The sequence below is a fragment of the Rattus rattus genome, chromosome 7, assembly GCF_011064425.1.
Source record: "Rattus rattus isolate New Zealand chromosome 7, Rrattus_CSIRO_v1, whole genome shotgun sequence".
NCBI lineage: Eukaryota > Metazoa > Chordata > Mammalia > Rodentia > Muridae > Rattus > Rattus rattus.
The window spans coordinates 41896329-41907358 of NC_046160.1; the positions used below are offsets into that span (position 1 = coordinate 41896329).

The 11030-nt window shown below is 45.0% G+C and overlaps 1 pseudogene; it reads left to right on the top strand.

Moving 5' to 3' along the window:
• The first annotated feature begins 3582 nt into the window (after nt 1-3582).
• Nucleotides 3583-9566, top strand: LOC116906040 (annotated as a pseudogene).
• Nucleotides 9567-11030: the final 1464 nt, after the last annotated feature.

Genomic DNA, 11030 nt, shown 5'->3' on the forward strand with positions numbered 1-11030 from the left:
ATGTTATAGGAGAAGCTGAGAGTTCTGCATCATATTCTGAAGGCAAACTGGAGAATACTGGCTTCCAGGCAGCTAGGAAAAGGGTATTAAAGCCCATTCCCACAATGACACACCTATCCAACAAGGCCACACCTACTCCAACAAGGCCATACTTCCTAATAGTGCCACTCCCTGGGCCAAACATATCCAAAACCACACTGCTCTTCTTGAGTTCCTGACTTGGCTCCCTTCATGATAGATTGTTATTGGGACTTCTAAGCCAAATAAACCCCTTTCCTCCCTGAGTTTCTTTTGGTTGTGATCTTTATCACAATAGAAAGCCTATAGGACAGTCAGGCACATTATTAATCTTTTACCTGTCCAAGGATGTTTCTTAATGGATTCTTAATACCGGGAATCTCAAAGAGGTCTTGGAGACTATGCCCATACCGAGGGAAGACGGCAGGATGTACCACCTACAGCCCAGTGAAGGTTGGATCACTAACTCTCTCCTCAGCTTGAGATAGGTCAGCAAGGGGAGAGCTCCTCCAGCACAGGGGGCTAATAATAAGCTTACAACACCATGTAGAGTCCAGCTTTGAAAAGCCTGTCCTGGGGGTAGGGATGAAGCTTAGCATCAGACCACTTGCCCAGCATCCATTAGGCTCAGGTTTGATCCCCAGAACCACAGAAAAGATAAAGAGAATAAGGAGACTGTGCTAAGCCTGTCCTGGGGAAGACAAGGATGCCGTCTTCCTCCTCCTCCTCTTCCTCCTCCTCCTCCTCCGCCTCCTCCTCCTCCTCTTCCTCCTCCTCCTCCTCCTCCGCCTCCTCCTCCTCCTCCTCTGCCTCCTCCTCCTCCTCCTCCTCCTCCTCTTCTTCTTCCTTCTTCTTCTTCTCCTCCTCCTCCTTCTTCTCCTCCTCCTCCTCCTCCTCCTCTTCTCCTCCTCCTCCTCCTCCTCCTCCTCCTTCTCCTTCTCTTCTCTCCTCTTCTCCTCCTTCTCCTCCTCCTCCTCCTCCTCCTTCTCCTTCTCCTTCTCCTTCTTCTTCTCCTTCTCCTTCTTCTTCTTCTTTAACAGATTGGAAAAGATCTTTACCAATCCTACAACTGATAGAGGGCTTATATCCAAAATATACAAAGAACTCAAGAAGTTAGACCCAGGGATGCCATCTTCTGAAGGGAAATGACCACTGATGTTTTGGAGCAAAGAGTATAGCTCTATAGAGAGCAGACTCTGTGGGGTATCACTGCCAAAACAGGAGCTGGGGATCCACAGAAGAGAGACTTCAGGAAATTAGGTAGAGCTCTCGGCATTGGCCTTGAGGGCAGTGTTCAGTAAGGAGCATTTTCTACCCACCCAAGGCCCCTCTGATGCTGGTAACAGAGCCAACATAACATAGCATGTGTTTTAAGCAAAAGAGGAAAAAATGTATCAAGGATAAAAATATGGCTGTTGCCACAGGACTGTGGTTCCATTGATGAACCACCACCAGACAATTTCATTTTCTTCCCTGCATCATCAAAACCCTTCCTTAGGTATTGGGAGCCCTCTTGGTGTGTTACTCCAGTGCATACCTTTCCATTTTGGACATTTTGATGTTGACAGTAATGGTGTTTGTGTTCATTACTTACAAAGGGATTTAACCATAGTGTGACAGAGGGATGGGGAGAGCTCTGTAGATAGGAGAATATTTGAAACAAGTGTGTTGCACACAGCAGTTACACATGCTGGGCTCTGACAAGGTGCTGGGCAGGCATTTTCTCCATGAAAGTAATCACAATTAGCCGCCGACTGGCTTCAGAAGGCTGAAATATAAACAACAAATTTATGTTGTGTGTTTAAGGTTTCTCATAACAGAAATTATTTACTTGTCAGGTTCCATCTAGCCTAACATTTACATTTAGAAACCTTTGTAAATGAACACTAGCATCCTGCTAAGACTACTTTCAAATGAATGGACTGTCTCATATGGCAGAAGCCCAGTGGCCGGGGGGAAAAAAACAATGGGTCTCACGTGCCAGTGGCACAAAGCAGACCTCTGAGATTCCCTGGTCTGTCCTGTTAGCCCCTATACATCAGTGTTTAGCCTCAGCCCCTTCATGACAATGGCACTGTGAAAATGGGATCCACTCTGTAACACAACTGTCAATCATCAGCAGGGGCCAAACACCACTTCTCTTCCTGTTGCAAAACCATGTAATGGGAGCCCAACTTGCCAATTATAGCTTCCTCTTCAGGAAGTCCCTGAGAAGGCATCTGACCTCCTCGGAAAGAAGATGCAGTTGCTCTTAATGTTGCTCTGTTTGCTTGAAAAGCCAAGGAACTTGAGAAGACATAAAGAAACCTGTCAGAACAGAGAAAAAACCTCCCCTCATGAACCTCGTGTCTGAAGATCTCCTGCCTAGGGGTCCCCAGTGTATTTGCACAAGTGAACACCAGAAGCGCATTTTGGGTATCTTCATTTATTCATTCATTTAGACTTTCATAGGCAATGATAAAGAACTCTTGTCAGGGGGGTAGAGAGATGACTCAGTAGCTACAAGCACATACTGCTCTTGCAGAGGACCTGAGTTCAGTTCCCAGCACGGGCATTATGTGGTTCACAACTGCCTGTGATTCAGATCTGGGAATCTGATGTCCTCTTCCGCCTCCTCGAGCCATTAGTTTAACCTTTTTCATCGATTCAGAAAGCCTGGCTGCCATAGAGGTTGGTGTGATAGCAGGGATATTGATACTGAATTATTTTATGTAAAGGAGCATTTAGAAGCAATGTCTTGGATTCTGCCCTGGCGGCTATGACAGCTCCCAGGCAGTCAAGCTATAAATCTTGGCAGCTTCCCAGAGGAGAATGGAGAAGAGGCAGGGAAAAGGCCATGCCACTAGAATTAAGTCAGCATAAAGGTCAAGCAGAGTAGTGGATAAGAAGTTACAAGGTGGGGAGGGGACTTTAACGAACACTTGAAGAAACCCAAAATACTAGGGAAAGCATACTTAAAGTAGAGATAGAAATGAGAAAATGAAAAGTCATGTGTTTCTGAGTAATTCATAGAAAACCAGCAGCCTGTAAACTACCACAGTGGGGCAGAAATTCTGCAGAAAGAAGGGCTCTCCAGGTAAGTAAAAAGACAGCCGCAGACTTGAGAAAGGCCAGAGACCTCCTCCCCTAGCTCCCAGTGGCCGTTATCTGGGAGGCAGCACACTCTGCAAGCACAGTCACAGATATAAACAAAAAACCAACCGTAAGAACCTGAGGTACTGGGTGTGTCAGACTCCTGAACCTCACATGCCACCTCCCCATGTGCCAATGTCTCCAGGGGATGGAGAGGGAAACAGTTGTGAGTCTTAGGAAGCTTCCAGAATCTCTCCTTGTCTATAGGGGCTCCTTGACTTGCCCACAAGACAGCCTTACTAGTTTTACCTCAAAACCATAAGAATGAAGACAAAAAACTTCTAGGCAATCTGTGCTAATAGCTCTTTCTGCTAACAGCTCTTTCTGCTCCTAGCCCTTTATTAGCATTAGTGACATGAAGAGATTCACATTCTGCCATGTGTGAAATAAATAGACGTCAGCAGCTGCCCAGGGCCTAGGACCATGGGCACGATGGCAAGGGATCCTGTTTTCTTCTTCATTGGCTACAGAAGTGAGAGAGACTGCTCAGAAACTCATAAGCAGAGCTCTGTTATCTGTGACTACCCCGTAACTAATCACAGAACTCTGCAGAGGGATGTCCACTTTTATCATTTCCTATCTGTCTTGGTAACTGTGCTTAAGAGTCCATCAGGTACCAATATGAACAAGATGGCAATCTTTAGAGAGGCTAGAGGCAGTGAGAAGAGAGGACCGAATTTGTATTTTTGTGTTCCTCTATCTTTCACACTATTATAAACATAGGAGCTAAAGTCTTTGGCAAGTTTTTAAAAAATAAAGGGGAAAAAAAACTCATAAATGATTGAAAACAGCAGCTCATTTGATCAGCATTTTTCCCCTTTGCAACAGCTAGAATGGTTAAACTATAAAATGACATCATCCATTAACCCTCGGCCCTCAACTTACCCATCATGCTTTGGGGGAAGTCCTGCCCTCTGACCTCATAGTAAGACCTTGCTGATCTCAAAGAAGCTAAAATCATGGGCCCTGAAGAATGCTCACTGTGCTTTGATGGGAGCCAAGACCTAAACCACCAAACCCAAAAGCTGTGTGGGAGGTGCTAGTTGGAGCCAGGCACTCCTGTGAGCTGCCCATCCATAGGAAGCAAAGGCTGCCTATGTCTGCCTTTCAAGGCTGGCTTCCGAAGTCTCAGGTTATCTATTATTACATAACAAATAGATCCTCCTGGTTTTCTTTTATTGTGCCATGCATCAGGATTTGTAAAAGTGTCCAAGGTGCATCACAGGTGAACCATAAAAGTTTGGTTACAGTGGAGGTCAGATCTCCATCTGTACACTTGGCCAGGCTTGGAAACACTTTGCAACAAGTGTAAAATTAAAACATCTCCCCTCACACCAAAAATCTGGAATTGACAATATAACATGCATGGAGAAACCAGGCAGAGCACAGAATGGGGCACTCAGCTCTCACCTGCTGGAAACACCCCAGGCCCTACCATGGTCCCCAGTGCAACTGTCCAGAAGATGGGTAAAAAAAAAATACCTGCTAGTGATTAGGTTTTCTTTCAGCCACAATTCAGAAATGCTAATAGAACCATGAGCTACAGTGGCCATCCTGAGGCTCGGAATGACCCCTATGCCATGGAATTAAATCATGACCCAGAATACAGAGTTACTGTGTAATATGATGTATTCTCTATGAAGACCCCAAAGAAATAAATATCCCAAGCCTCCTGGCCCAGGCTAACCTATTGATCGAGGAGAAAAGGGCATTTTTAAAAATTAACGCTGCCCAGAGGCACCATAATGCTTTCAAAAAAAATTCGTCAGCAGATGGACCATCAATCTTGAGCGCTGGGTTGGGGGAAAAACAGCTCATTATGGGGGGATGGGTATTTAGACATCGCATACATTGCCATGCCAGGATCCTGCCTCACAGGAAAAGGGGGGAAAGAAGAAAAGAGAGGACTCAGGCTTCCTTCAGGAACTACAAAGGTCCTGGGACCCTATGGATCCTGAAGTCCCACTGTGCTCTTAGTACTGGAAGAGATCAAAGTCCAAGCTCAGCCGTTATCTGGGAAGTCAACATCTCCAGTATCAGCCTCTACATAAATAACACAGGGGAGACTTGAGGAGTGCAAATGGTTCCATGTGCAGTTAGGGGAGAACAGGATACCTAGGGGGGGATCACAGCAGAGAGGCTCATAGAAGAGCCAAAGGGGCATCCCCAGAAAGACAGACCTCCCAGGATGTAGGGCAGACAGACTGTGAACCTCAGGAAGACAGGAAGAAAGAAAGGGGCAGACTTAAGGTTAGTTGGTTAGAGAGATACAAGTTGGTGAATCTGGGCAGTTGGGAGTTGAATATGATCAGAATACATCGCATAAAATTCTCAAAGAATCAATAAAATATGTTATTTTAACAGGAGAAAAAATACATGTAAGTTTAAAAGCATGAAGAGTCTCTGTCTTTTCTCTGTTATTGAATAGCGACACGACCTATCACTATTTCCTGTTTGTGAATTCATTCCACCAAGGCTCTGTCTCTGGGGAAGAGGGATCAAGTTGGGAGGACATAAAAGTCCAGGTTAATATCACTATATCCACTCTGAGAGGATGAGGTCCTTGTAAGAGTCTCTGCCCCATGATGGCCCCTGGCACATACCTGTGACTGTATATAAAAGATATGTTATGAGCTCTCTTAGTTCTGCTAGTGGGATCTGTCTTGGAGAAGGGCCCTGACCTCCACCAGGGGTCTTTGAGATACATGGCCTGTTTGCAACATCAAGCATCAACCTCCAGCACAGTGCTGCTCTGCAGTCACTCAGTTGGCTGCGTCCATTCAGGAGAGGAACTTGATGGCAGGAAAACTGCCTATCCCTCATGCCACAAACAGACACTGAGGGCACCACAGGCCTACTCTGAGACACAGAGTACTGAGATAATTTGACATTCAACCTTGTAAGTGTTGATTCTCAGGAATGCGGACATGAAACTTAGGATTCCTCCAGGTTTCTGGTCCAGCCTCTCAAGCAGGACTCCTTATCCTGTGGTTTCAGAACCTTCTGAACACCCTTACCTCAACATGTACACAGGAACAGCTCATAGAACATTCTAGACCATACCCACCTTCCTGATCTTTCTATCCCACCTTGAACATTACCTAACAGGGAACTGTACTGTGTAGTTAGTACTTAGTGACTGAGTGAGTTCATGATAAATTCTGCTTAGAGGTTAATGCAAAGAAGCCACTTCTGGTTTATGAAATAGGAGAATGCTCAGGTATACTGACTTCAAGATAAAAGGGGAGAGAGAGGCAAGCCAAGGAGAGGACTGCAACACTGGGCCCAATCCAGTCCTCCAAGTCAGTCTCTCTTCCCCAACCCCATCTCCATCCCCCACCCCCAGCCCTCTCCCCTCTGTCTTCCTTCTCTCTCATAATTTGCAAAGTACAGGGCAATGTTAAACCCAAGCTGAGCTCAAATGGGCTACCTCCCCATGCTGCAATTCTCCATGGCTGTGAATGGATGACAGGGCTGAGGACAGACGTCCAAGATAGGTCACAGAAGAGGAGGATACAGGAGCAAAGGAAGGAAGGAAAAAGCAAAGGAGATAGTCTTGTCTCACAGAGGGCTGTGGCTGCAACCTCTAAGTTAGAGGAAGCTATAAAAATGCTCTAAATTATTACTAATTAATCAAAATACAATATAAACCGCATGACAGAACTTTTTAATTATCTAATAGTTACATTTACAAAGCAAAAAATGTGAAATTAACTGTATTAATGCATTATATTTAGTACTAGATTCTACTTGAATGTGTCATCAATATAAAACATTAACAAGGCATTTTAAACCTCTTCCCTTGGACTTAGGATAATCCAGATAAAATCAGAGCAACATCTAAATCTTTTCCTTGTGCCTCTTGACTCTACAATCTTTGCTCAGTTCTGACTGGATCATAGATTGTATTAGACTGGAGAAGCCATGGTTTTCTCCTTAGTTGCATTAGTCACTCACTTCCACTGCATTGATGGAGGTGTGATTGTCAGCACAAAGTGCCCCAACTAGAGAGACCTCTGCACACAGCTCACACCTGGGACCTTATTGTCCCCAAGCTCTAGGACTACAGCAAAGAAGTATGAATAGGACGGTGAGTGCTCTCCTGCCTCCCTCCTCCTGTTTCTCAATTCTCTGAGCAATTTGGGATGGGTGTGCCTCTTTCCCAATTCCCAAGCTCAGTTTCAGTTATTCCTGCCTCCCCGCGTGCTCACAAGACAGCAGTGGTCAGTGCCATATCACCCGGCCTCTCAATCTGCCTCTGAGGCAGGAGGGGCCTCTGGCCTTTCAGAATTTCATCTCTTCCTTCAAAGAGTGAATTCTGCACCACATCTGCCTCTGCCTAATACAAGCCACTCGAAGCTGTTGAACTGAAAAACCCTCTGTGAGGATTATCATCTACATTCCAACAGTGACCAAAGCATTTCCAATTCCATCAGATGCACATCTGCCATGCTGTGTCACAGAGCTCTGTGAGGGCCACAGGAGAACAGGCTTGCAAGAGCAGAGGGCACTCTGAGGAGAAGCCCACCCCTGGCATCCACAGGGGGAGTCTTTATATTCTTTGAACTTAAGAAGCAAAGAGAAACAAGAGCACTGCTCTGAGTTATCCCTCTGATAACTTACTGTGATGGTCACCCACAGCTTATCTCACTTCTGAGACCTTAACTCATGCAAGAAACTTGGTGTTCACTAATTAAGTGACTCTAATTGAACAGAGCACACCAGAACCTTCATTCCATTCCTCAGCTCTGCAGATACTGTCACAGTCAATGCCATTGTTTGGAACTGCCCCTAAGGACTACCTTGTACATAAGCTATATAACATCAAGAAGAAACCAAACAATTTTTGGTATCTTAGGTCTTCCATATCTTGAGCTATGGTTTAAGTTTTCTTTTCTAATATGTCAAATGCAAGGTCATGTTTTTTACATGAACAGACAGACAGAGGTGGGGGACACAAATGCTGTCTTAACCAATTAACCATGGTAGCATCTTTCAGCAGGTTAATTGGCCTTAAGAAGCCAGAAATCAAAGTTCATAAGGTCACAAAACACCCCATGAGCTGTATGCATTGTTTATGGAGATGTTTTACTTACATTCCGCTTCTTCAGCAGTGGTTGTATAACCAGTGTGGTCTATGTAGCAGGGCTTTAGATGTACTTCTGAACATCCCCAGGAAAATCAGATCTGTAGTTTAGAGATGCTTGGTTGCTTTTCATAGACTACTCACCCAACCTCATGAGTGAGTATTCATGCCATTGAACTTCATGTCCAAGGTGTCAATACACCATCCATAACCACTCTCCACATGTCTAGTACCAGATAACATTACTGAGATGCTAACCCAGGTATCTGAATAGGTGATCATGATCCCCCTTGATCATGATCATGTGAATTCACAGATTCCCAGAATGCATTGCAATATGACCAGACTATTTTTTTTTCAGTGTAGCTTTTCAGAAAACTACACGACAAGGCAGTTCCTAAAGGACATGTAACATGTGATAAGAACTGTTTGCAGCACAGGCTTCAACTCAGAGCCTCAGTATTATCCACCCACTCACCCTCCTGGAGTGGTGCTCCTTGCCCAGTGGCTCACTTGAAGTTAGTCCATCTCTGCCTCTCTTGCAAAGGGACTACTGGAACTCAACAATGGTTCCAAGATGCCCACCCTGGACCTGGGCACCTGGAAATCTCCTCCTATCCAGGTGACTGAGGCTGTGAAGGTTGCTATTGGCATGGGGTACTGCCCCATTGACTGTGGCCAGGAGTACCAGAATGAGAAGAAGGTGGGGGTGGCCCTCTAGGAGAAGCTTAAGGAGCAGATGGTGAAGCACCTGGTCCTGACTATTTCCCACTGGATGCATCAGGAAACATGATTCCTAGTGACACAGATTTTGTGGACACTGGGACAGTTATAGAACAACTAGTAAATGGAGGTTTGGTAAAAGCAATTGGTGTCTCCAACTTCAACCTTCTTCAGATGGAGAGGATCTTGAACAAACCTGGCTTAAAATATAAGCCTGCCATTAGCCAGATCGAGTGCCACCCATACCTAACTCAGGAGAAGCTAATTGAGTACTGCCATTGCAAAGGCATCGTGGTGACAGCATACAGTCCCCTTGGTTCTCCTGACAGGCCCTGGGCCAAGCCTGAAGACCCTTCTCTCCTGGAGGATCCCAGGATCAAGGCAACTGCAGTCAAGTACAATAAAACTTCCATTCAAAGGAACTTGGTAGTGATCTCCAAGTCTGTGACACCAGCATGCATTGCTGAGAACTTCAAGGTCTTTGACTTTGAGTTGAGCATCGAGTGAGGACATGACCACTCTATTCAGCTTTAACAGGAACTGGAGGATATGTGCCTTGATGAGCTGTGCCAAACACAAGGATTACCCCTTCCACGCAGAAGTCTGAAGCTGCGCTGTGGTAGACCTGCTCCTCCTCAAGTGACTTAACACATGTTCTTTCTGCCTCATCTGCCCTTGCAAGTGTCCTGTGGCCCGTGGCCCTCAGCACTGGGTGGCACCTTGTAGACTAAACAATGAGCGTTTGTTAGTTTGACATAGAATCTGGAGGGCTGTACCGGTAGCTGAGGTGTTTCTTCAGCCTTCCCTGTGCAGGTTGATGTCATTATGCAGATGAAGGCGGACAAGATAAAATGGGGCATGTCATTGGACGAGAAGGAAGGGAGGCAGGAACAGAGGTTTTAGAAGGGAGGGAGAGGCAGAGAGAAGAGGAGCGAGGGGGAAGAAGCTGAGAGAACATGGTGGCAGATGTTAAGATTCTTCTCTGTGCATAGTTACAGGTTGTTATGATTATTTTTACGGGATAGGTGTGTATAAGATTTTGTGTTGTCTAGATAGAGAAATTATATCTTATCAAATGAATCAGAGGATATTGTGTGATGTGTTTTTTCATGCGGTGACTTAATTGAATTCAAAAGAATATATGGTGGTGGGATGTACTAGGTCAGCCACAGAGTTGGGATGGGTACGCAAATGGTAACAATCCGCCAAGGGAGCTGTGAGTGAGGGCAGTTCAGCTAAAGGTGCCTTGCTGGAACGGCTCATGGACCGCTCAGGTCAGAGGGAGCCCAGAAGAGAAAGTGTGGAAGGGTATGCATGAGAATTGGATGTGCCTTTTTTTGTTTTTTTTACTGCAACATCCTTGGTCTTTCTTCTTCCCACCTGGAGTTCCCACTTTAACACGAGTACCCTTTCCAACCAAAGAGAAGCAAGATTTATAGCTCAAGTCGTGCCACTAACACTTAAACTCGAGTGCTTAGAACTGCAGTCCTATAGGGTCAGGCTTCTCTTTGCCTCAAATAAAAACTGCTCTTGTGAAAAATAAAATCTCTGGGCACTAGGAAACTATTACCAGGTATGTCCAGCCTTTTGACATGTACTATCACATAATCTACAAAGTTCACAGTTGAGGATCAGGTTTTTTTTTAATAATTTTTAATTCTTTTTTAATTTTTAAATACTTTTTAATTAATTTTTTAATTTTTAAATACAATCTCACGATGTTTTAAGTAAGCATAAAATTTTGTGTTGGGCCACATGCACAGCTATTCTCAGCTGCATGTGTCCCATGATCTGCAGGTTAAACATGCCTGAAGGTGGTCATCCTCACTTTTCCAAATACAATCAATACTTGTGGTCTATTTTTAAAGCTTCTGAAGATACTTCCAGTGCACTACAGTGTGCTGCACAGCTTAGGAGGTTTGAACACACAGGAAAGTGAAGGGCTTCACAGTTAAGAGCCTGTACTGCCCTTAGGACTTGAGTTGTTTCAAATCACTAGCTCATAGCCACTCAAACTACAGCTCTAGGGGAGTCTGATGGTTTCCACCCCCAACACAGACATAAACACAAT